A 9,447-nucleotide genomic window follows, 5' to 3' on the forward strand; every position below is an offset into this window, starting at 1 on the left:
CCTTTCTCATGTCCCACGCTATGTCTCGCCAGCAAGAATGACGCAGGACACAAAGGATCCTTCTGCAGAAACAGCTTTAATGCATCTTGAGAGCGAGAGCTCAAGCTTACAATACGGAGACCCCGAGTGAGGGAAAGACCATCCCTTATATAGGAAACTATCCTCGCCTAGGACGTGTCACTCTCTGGCTGGTCGCTGCCAAATGTGCCAGATGACGTACCACAGCATACGTGTCCCCCTGAGTGAGGAATTTACCAGGCGCTTGCGTATTGCCCTTTTATTAGGTGCATCCTGCCGGATATCGGCACCATCTTACAATGGAGAATGTGAGGACGGCCCTCCACATTCTCACCTCTGTTATTTTAAACTCCCTATGATACACATTCATTTACTATTTACCAGTTTCAGTCTGGTCTCTCTTTCATGTTCTTTTACTCTTAAGATAACTCAGTCATTTTATTGGGAAGGGACTTCAGAAACCCAGGGCACCCGTGGCTCTTTGGGTCCAACGTCAGGCTCATCTGCTTTCCCTCAACAACCTACCTTTAGCATTGTTCATTGTGAACATCAGAATTTCCATGGCGGTTTCTCCTCTGTCTTGTATTCTCCAGGGTGACACAGCCATGGGAAAACTCAAAAATGGAGTAATTATAAGGAAAAGAGGAGAATTAAATTCTATAAGGTGCATTTAAAGATATTTGAGGCTGATGGAGATTTGAAATAAAAAGATAGTTTTTACTAAATCGTGTTAGTGTGCATCTGTGGGGAATTGAGCACAAGATCACTCCTCTCCGATGTTGCCTGGGCTCATTGGGCAATCCAAAGCAAGTTTCTCGTCATCAGTCCTTCTGGCGTTTGAAGCCAGATAATTACTGTCTTCATTGTTCTGGGATGTTTGTTCCAATCTGGCCTCTGCCCACTGTGTGCCTGGCATGGCCTATTTCCCGGTTGAGACAAGGCAAAGCTGCCCCCTTGTGGAGCGTTCTGGACTGCAGACTAGGTCTTCATAATTCCACAGTTCTTACAGGAGCTAAGACAATGTGTGATTCAAAGGTCCGCAAACAAGCAGAGCACAAAGAGTGATGGGGAACTCCCACTTGAAGTTCTCCAAGAGTGCTGCCTCTCCATTCTTTTCTGTCTTCCTTGGGAGCACGTCCCTCAGGTCCCTTTCAAATAGATTTTATTTTCTGTAGCCCTTGAAATTCATTCTCTCAGTCTCTCTCTCTCTCTCTCTCTCTCTCTCTCTCTCTCTCTCTCTCTCTCTCTCTCTCCCTTCCTCCCTCCCTCCATCCCCCCCCCCCCGTCTCTCGTTGCTGTTCACAATTCTGATACAATCCTATGGAGAGTATAAATAATTGTATCGAACATTATGAGAGTCTAAGGCTTCTATACTTAACATCTTTTCTTTTGGTGTTTGGGAGAAACATAGTAAGGCTTTTGTTTTTCAAAAAGATTGAGTAATGGGTGAAAACAAGCTGGGTGAATGGGGGAAGAAACTTGTAGAATCAGAAGTTGTTTTAGACCATTTTCCCCTTTGATAGGTCCTAGGCCTCCCCATCAACGATGATCCCTGTAACTGTTTTATTTCATATTTTTTGAACTGTTCTTTGAAACTTCCAACTTTTGTCTTATGTTGCTGGACATCAGTGGGCCCACATAAGGAGGGATCTCGTACCTGGCTCTGAGAATTTGGCTTAATAACCTATGTCCTCTAGAGGCAGAATTATCTGTCCAGGCAGATAGCACCCTTCTAACCCTGCTCACAAACTTGATTTTAATTGGCTTATAGAACAACAGGCTTCCACACAAGTTTTCCATACACTCTCGTTTTGGGTTAACCCTCCCTTTATCTTACCATTCCCCCTCTTCCAGCCTCCTTTAAATTTTTCTATGCTCATTTCCCCACTCTCTACCTTCATATTTCTCACATTCTACCACATCCCTTTCTTTAAAGCATTTCCTCCCTCTGAATGCCCATTTTCTATTTCCTTACATTTACAGGTACTTTATTAAACAAACAGCTCTCAAGATTCCAAGCCTGGAACCACGGAAGAAGAAACATTTGCCATTTGTCTTTCTGGGCCTGAGTTACCTAACCCCCCTACCCCCATATAGTTTTTGAGTTCTATTCACCTATCGTTAAATCTCACTATTTCATTTTTCTGTATAGGATTCTGTTGTGTATATGTACCACATTTCACTATCCACTAGTTTAGTGATGGGCAGGTAAGTTGCTTCCGTTTTCTAGCAATTACAACCAGAGAGGCAATGGACTTGGATGAACAGCAATTCCTGTGGGAGGAGATAAGTTCCCCACATACTCAGGAGTGGTGTCTCTGGGTCACATTGTTGTTCTACCCTCAGCTTATTTTTTCTTTTTCTTTTTTTCCCCCCAGAGCTGAGGACCAAACCCAGGGCCTTGCGCTTACTAGGCAAGCACTCTACCACTGAGCAAAATCCCCAACCCCTATTTTGTTATTTTGTCTTTTTTTTTTTTTTACCTTCTCCTTATTAAGTGACATCCACACTGAGTTCCATGTAGGTTGCATCGGTTTGCAGGTCTACTAATAGTGAACACAGTGTTCTTCACCCCCATATTCTAACCGGTATTTGCTATCATTTGATTTCCTTTTTAAAAAAGATTTATTATGTATACAGTGTTCTGCCTGCATGTATGTTTAGCACCATATTGGCTATGGGTTTGTCATATATAGCTTTCATTACAGTAAGGTGTACTCCATCTTTATCGTCATGGATCCCCACCCCTAAAGGCTTTTTCTGCTTCTATTGAAATGCTCATGTAATTTCTGTCATTAAGTCCATTTGATCCTGCAAAAGATCTTTTCAGTATATTCTTGTATTCAATTTGCAAGTATTTTGCTGAGAATTTTTGCATCAATGTTCTTTGGGGATATTTGGTGTGTGGTTTTGTTTTATTGTGCCTTTTTGTCATTTTTGATATTAGAGTAATACTGGATTTGTAGGAAGAATTTGGGAGCATTCCTTCAATTTTGTTGTTGTTGTTGTTGTTGAAAATTCCTTAAGGAAGGAGTGTAATTCTGCTGTGATCTACCTGGATCTGAGCATTTGGGGGTGGGGGGACTTGGGGCTGCTTGTATTCTTATGTTAATTCGTGTCCCCCCAAGACTGTTTGCACAAGAACCTTTGCACTCACACAGCTTCTGGGAACCTGCCCCCAGTTGGTTCTGATAGGTAAATAAAGGTGCTGGAATCCAATGGCTGGGAAGGGCAGAAAGAGGCAGGACTTCTAGGGACAGAGAGGAAGGAGAAGGAGGAGATTCACCGTGCTGAGAGAGAGATGGAGGAGAAGAGATACCACACCTGAGAAGGTGTGGGACAGAGAGCATAGCCACCATGTAGAAGCCGGGGGAGGGCAACCAAGATGGATTTAGTAAGTAATAACTCAGGATTATCAGAGGGAGGTGGATTAGCCACACAGAGGTTAGGAAGTGGCCCAACCATTGAGCTGGTTCTAGGCATATCAGTATATAAAGGCTGTGTGTATGCGTGTCTTTCATTTGGGAGTCCAGAACATTGGGGTGGGTAGCAAGGAACGAGCGGACATGGATTTATTTAAATAAATACTACTACAGAAACTTTTCTTTAAATTACTGTTTCAACCCTTTTGCTTGTCATAGTCTTGCGTTAGTTGCTGGTCTCACCTTGGTTTAAGATTAGTAGGTCAGATGTATAAAAAAAATTCATCCACTTCTTTAAGTTTTCTAGCTTTCTGGAATACAGGATTTAAGGTTTGTTCTTACGATTTTTCTGAGTTTCTTTGACATCTGTTGTGATGTCTCTCTGCTTGATTCTAATTTTTATGACAATTCTCACCACCCTATCCCTCTTTAGTTAGTATGACTAATGGTTTGTGAGTCTTGTTTGGCTTTTCAAAGAGCTAACTCTTTGTTTTATTAATTCTTTGTAATCTTCGTTTTCTTTTCAGAGACTTCTGCCTATCTTTTGTTCTCACCTGATATTTTTAGGTTTTAGGTTTGGTTTGCTCTTCTGTTTCCCAACTCTTCCAGCCCATCACTAAGTTATTCATTTGAGTTTGTTCTGTTTTTGATGTAGACAGTTCCTGCTGTTAACATCTTAGAACAGCTTTCCTTGTATCCCAGAGATCTTGGTATTTTTCTAGTTCACTCTCTGTTGTGATAAATTTGTGACCCATGACTGAGCAATTGGGGTGCAAAGCGTTTATTTGGTTTACATTTCCAGGTCACAGTCCAACACTGAGGGAAGTCGGGGCAGAACTTAAACAGAAACCATGGCGGATCACTGCTTGCTGGCTCACTCTCTTGCTTGCTCCCTGGCTCATGCTAAGTTAACTTTCTTGTACAAACCAGGTTCGCCTGCCTAGAGATGGTACTGCCCCAGTGGAGTAAACCTTCTTACATTAGCCATTGGAGTAAACCTTCCTACATCAGCCACTGATCAAGACAGACCCACAGACATGTCTTCAGGTCAGTCTGATCTTGGCAGTTCCTCTGTTGAGGTTCCTTGTTCTTCAGTAACCTACATTTGAAACCTCAAAGCCCCACCCCCGTGACACACTTACTCCAACAAGGTCACACTTACTCCAACAGAGCCACGCACCCTAAGAGTACCACTTCTTGTGAGCCTATGGTGGCCATTTTCACTGAAACCACCAGAGTGTTGTAATGTCTTCGGGTGACTAGAATAGAGAAGTGACCCCACTCCATCTCTTGTGATTAGTTTTTGTTTGAAGTCTTTTTTCATCAATTAGAATAACAACCCTTGCTATCTACTGCTCCTGTTGGCTTGGAATATGTTTTTCCATCCTTTCATTCCTTTAAACTAAGGTGTTTTCTGTAGACAACGAACAGATGGATCATGTTTCTTAGTCCAATCAGCTACTCTGTCTATTGATTACAGAACCGAGGCCATTAATAATCAGTTATTGTTGAAAGTTGTATACTAACTGCTATCGTTTTATTGATTTTTTGGTGTTTGTTTTCTTAGCCCTACTACACATTACCTTCGTGCTTTTGTCAGTTTTTCCTGTAGTAAGCATATCCTTCTCTTCAGTCTGAACTATTTCTCCAGTGTTTTTTGTGGGGCTGGCTTGAGGGTCATAACTTATTTTAGAATTTTTTTATTCCTCAATTGTGTTTTGTCAGGTACAATAGTCTGGAGTGGCATTCTTGCTCTTTCAGAACTTGATGTACATTGCTCCGGGCATCTTCGGCTTTTAAAGCATCCTTTGGGAAGTCAGCCACTATTCTGATGGGCTTGTCTTCTTGGGCCATCTCATTGTAGCTGTGGAGTTAATCTTTTAACAGAAACATGGCTTAGGGAACTCATTTTTTACTCTTTCATGTTGGATATTCTGTGTGCCTCTTCTTCCCTAGATTTTGGAAGTTTTCTTCTGTGCTTGTATTGAAAATATTTCCTTTTCCTTACTTATGTTCTATGGCTTGATTTGTGTATGGATCTTCTTAAGAGTTCTGTGGATCCTGTCTATTCTCTGTGTGCAGATTTTAAAATATAATTCACACATTTATTTAAATGATCTAATTCTTCTACCTTGTCTTCAAGCCCTCAGACTCTTGTCTTATTTGAAGAGTCTTGGCGATGATGTGAGATTGCTTGGATGAAGCTGAAAAAAAAGTCCCCTAAAGTGGCTCCCAGCTGGGTCTGGGCAGAGAAATGAAGAAGAGGAAGAAGAAAGGGACCTGGCCAATGTCCTAAAGAAAATCACCATGGGAATCTGGCGACCAGCTGCGCCTGGGCCTGGAGTGCAGCGCTGGTTCAGACATGGGTCAGACCTAGCAAGAGAGTGCAACCACGCAACTCCCCCGTGTGCCTGTTCTTGGAGAGGCAGCATGGATGGGCAGTTCTGATGAAGAGTCCTGGGTTAGACTGAACAGGCAGACAAACAAACAAAAATGTGTGGGCATGGCCTTCCCTGGGTCTAGAACCAGAAGGGGAGCTTGTGGAATCAGAGAACCAAGTCAACTCACCAAGGGGGCTTGCAGATGCGGCTCCCTCCAGGGCCTAGAGTGGGGGAATGAAAGGGGACAGCTTCTAGGGAGGGGTGGGGGGAGGGGTGAAGTCCCAGATCAGAACAGGCAAGAGAGAGAGAGAGAGAGAGAGAGAGAGAGAGAGAGAGAGAGAGAGAGAGCGAGCCAGTAGATCCGGTTCCGATGAGAGTCCCACAATTCCAGTCATTGATTTTACAAACTGCTAATAGTGAGTGAGGAATCCACAGCCAGTGCTCTTCTGTATCTAACTCTGGTCGTCTGGAAGAGCACAGGAACTTCAGTTAGCTGGACTTTTCCCTCATTTTGCTGACCTTTTGACCCACATTGCAGATTTTCTAACCCATTATTGACCTTTTTCTTTATGCTGAGTTTCCTCTAAACTTTAGCCCTCAGCCGAATTGATCTGCCTTTTTTAATATCCTCTTGTTCACCATTGATCATTTTACTAGAGAGTTTTATTACTAAATCTTCAGTTAGCATTTTATTTCAATCTCTACATAAAATCACATATCTAGTCCTTTTTTTTTAAACTATCTGGTATTTACTTTTTCAAAAAGTTTTCTACCTATATGGAATAAAATCAATTTGGTCACGTTTAAAAAAAAAGCATCAGTTCTTTAACGTCTGCTGTAATTCCTTCCTTTTGCCTTTCATTTAAGGCATTCAGTGATACTCGTTTGTGAGCTTACTTTCATGTGTATTCTCTTTGATAAGTTCTGATATCAATGTTCCATTCAGTTTACAAAAAAATAGTGTTGATTTCCTTTTCACAGAATTCTCAGAAAATGTCATTATTACTGGAAGTGCCATTGTTTAGTTTGCTGTGAGAAATTACTCAAGTTTCCTCAAGTACAGCCCAGGCTGCAACCATCAGGGTTTCTGTGGGGGTAGTATTTCATCCCATACAAATTCACAAAGAAAGAGCCTGCTTTACCTCAGGGGGTGAACTATTTGACTTGAATTCAGTGTGTGCTCAGCAAAAAGCTGTTGATGTGTGAATGGAGAAAAGGGCAGGGATTAATTCCTGTAAGCATACAATAAAGATGCAGCCACCTTCTACCATGCTGCAGGCTAAGAAGTGTTCCTTGCAGTCGTTACATCTTTGTGCAAAAAAAAAAAAAAAAAAATGGAAGAAATGTGAACTATATATTTGTTAGTGAATTTACAAAATAAACCACAACAGATCATCAATTAATAAACCAAATTTTATCTAGAAAGTATTCTTTGCTAGAAAACTCGAGTTACTTGATGCTTTTCCACTCGGCTATTATCACAAGAGAAATGTTTATCAGCTTTGCAAACAACACAGTGCTCAGAAAGACAGCCACACTGTGAGCACTGGAGCCACATTTGAAAAAGCAGAAGTAAAGATTACAGTTGATCATTAATAGTTTTCTTTTAGATGCGGATTTAATTGTAATTGGTATTTCAATAATTATTAAGTATCTTATAGAAACAATCTGGAATTTTATAGTACTGATGTATATATATTCTGTGAATACTGCATGTATGTGTGTATGCTAATATATGTATGCTAGAAATATTCAATACCATATATATTTTGGATTTTACTTAAAACAATAGGGAATGGTTGAAAGATTTTTCTGGAACACGACATACTGGATTTTCATCTGAAAGGGCTCACTTAGGCTTTTATAAAGAGAGTAGATATTGGGGAAGAAAATGACAAAAAGAGAGATCTAAATTAGGAGGCTGCTGTACCAATGAGAAAGGATGGTTGTGGTTCAGATTTCTATAATGCTACTTAAGATATACAAAAGGCAGTGGGGTCAAGAAGAGACCTTGACTTGTTGCTGAACTTCAGGTAGGAAGGCAGAACTCTAAAGAGAACCTATAGATTTGGAGTCTGAATGGGTTGATGAAAGGGAGAATTATTTACAGGGTGGGAAGTTGCTGGACAGAGAAGAGGACTCAGAATGTGTGGTTTTGATTAGTTCAGCTGAGTGACTAAGGCAAATGTGCCTATGCTTTAAGGAGGAAGTGTTACCACATGAAGAAAATAAGGCACATCTTTAAGAACCAGACCAGGTACTTGCTCTCTGAAGGTCAAGGCCAGCTATAGGTGAACTAAGACTAGTGCCGGGACCCAAAGTGGGCACACATGCTGTTCTCCATTCAATCTCTCTCTCTCTCTCTCTCTCACACACACACACACACACACACACACACACTCTCTCTCTCTCTCTCACACACACACACACACACACACACACACACACACACACACACACTGTTCCACACTCAGAAGAGGCCAGCTGATGACAGGATTGGAGGAACTCTGAATTTTCTTCTTATGCCCTAGCTATAAGAACAGGTTCTCTTTTGTTGTTGTAGAAATATAAAAAATAAAGCAGTCTTTTTATCCTCTCTAGGTCCAGCATAGCAGTGCCCCAAGATATCTACTAGATATCTTGACAGAAACACATCCCAACTCCGTGGCAGCCCAGTGTCTCCTGCCACCGCACACTGTCTTACACTTAAATCGCTATGTGAAAGAACACACAACCCAATAATCTCTGATTCAATTGATAAGATATAATTGCCCACCTAAACATACAAAGCCCTGTACACGTCCATCTCTTAAGAACATAGCAACCAGGGGTTGGGGATTTAGCTCAGTGGTAGAGTGCTTGCCTAGCAAGCACAAGGCCCTGGGTTCGGTCCCCAGCTCCGAAAAAAAGAACCAAAAAAAAAAAAAAGAACATAGCAACCTGTAAAGGTGCAGCGTGGAATCTTAACGTCATCTTCCGTGTTGTCCCGCGGCTACTCTCCATTTCCTCTTATTTAGAAAACAAAACTTACTCTCAACTCTTAGGATTACTAGTGGATTCTTGCCCACAGGTTGACTCACCATCTGATCTATCAATTGGAAAAAACAAAACAAAACAAAAAACAAAAACAAAAACAAACACAAACAAACAAACAAAAAACCAGCTAGAGACACTGGGCCTCCATGGAGTTGGGATGTGTTTCCACCAAGATATCTAGCAGATATCTTGGGGCACTGCTGTGCTGGACCTAGAGCAGGTAAAAAAGACTTTTATTTTTATATTTCTACAACAATATTCTTTGGTGTGACCCAATCTCTAGGATGCACACAAATGGTCGGACACGAACTTTGATCCAGCTCTAGAAGTGCTCTAGCTTCTGGGCCTGGCTTGAAGCTAATGGGGTCAGGAGCAAAGCCCTGCTTCTAGCCACGGCCAAGTGTGGACACACACTGCCATTACATTGGCAGAATGGAACTCCACACTTGCCCACTCTACCCACATGGGTCCTGCCGGTTCCCTGCCCTTGTGGTGCATCAGGCTGTGAGCACCACAGAAAGGGGACTGTACTTCTGGGCACTCCTGTTCACCTGCAGCTACTGAGCCCACTGAGGTGCTGGGTAAAAGAA

The sequence above is a fragment of the Rattus norvegicus genome, chromosome 4 (genome assembly GCF_036323735.1).
Source record: "Rattus norvegicus strain BN/NHsdMcwi chromosome 4, GRCr8, whole genome shotgun sequence".
Taxonomy (NCBI): Eukaryota; Metazoa; Chordata; class Mammalia; order Rodentia; family Muridae; genus Rattus; species Rattus norvegicus.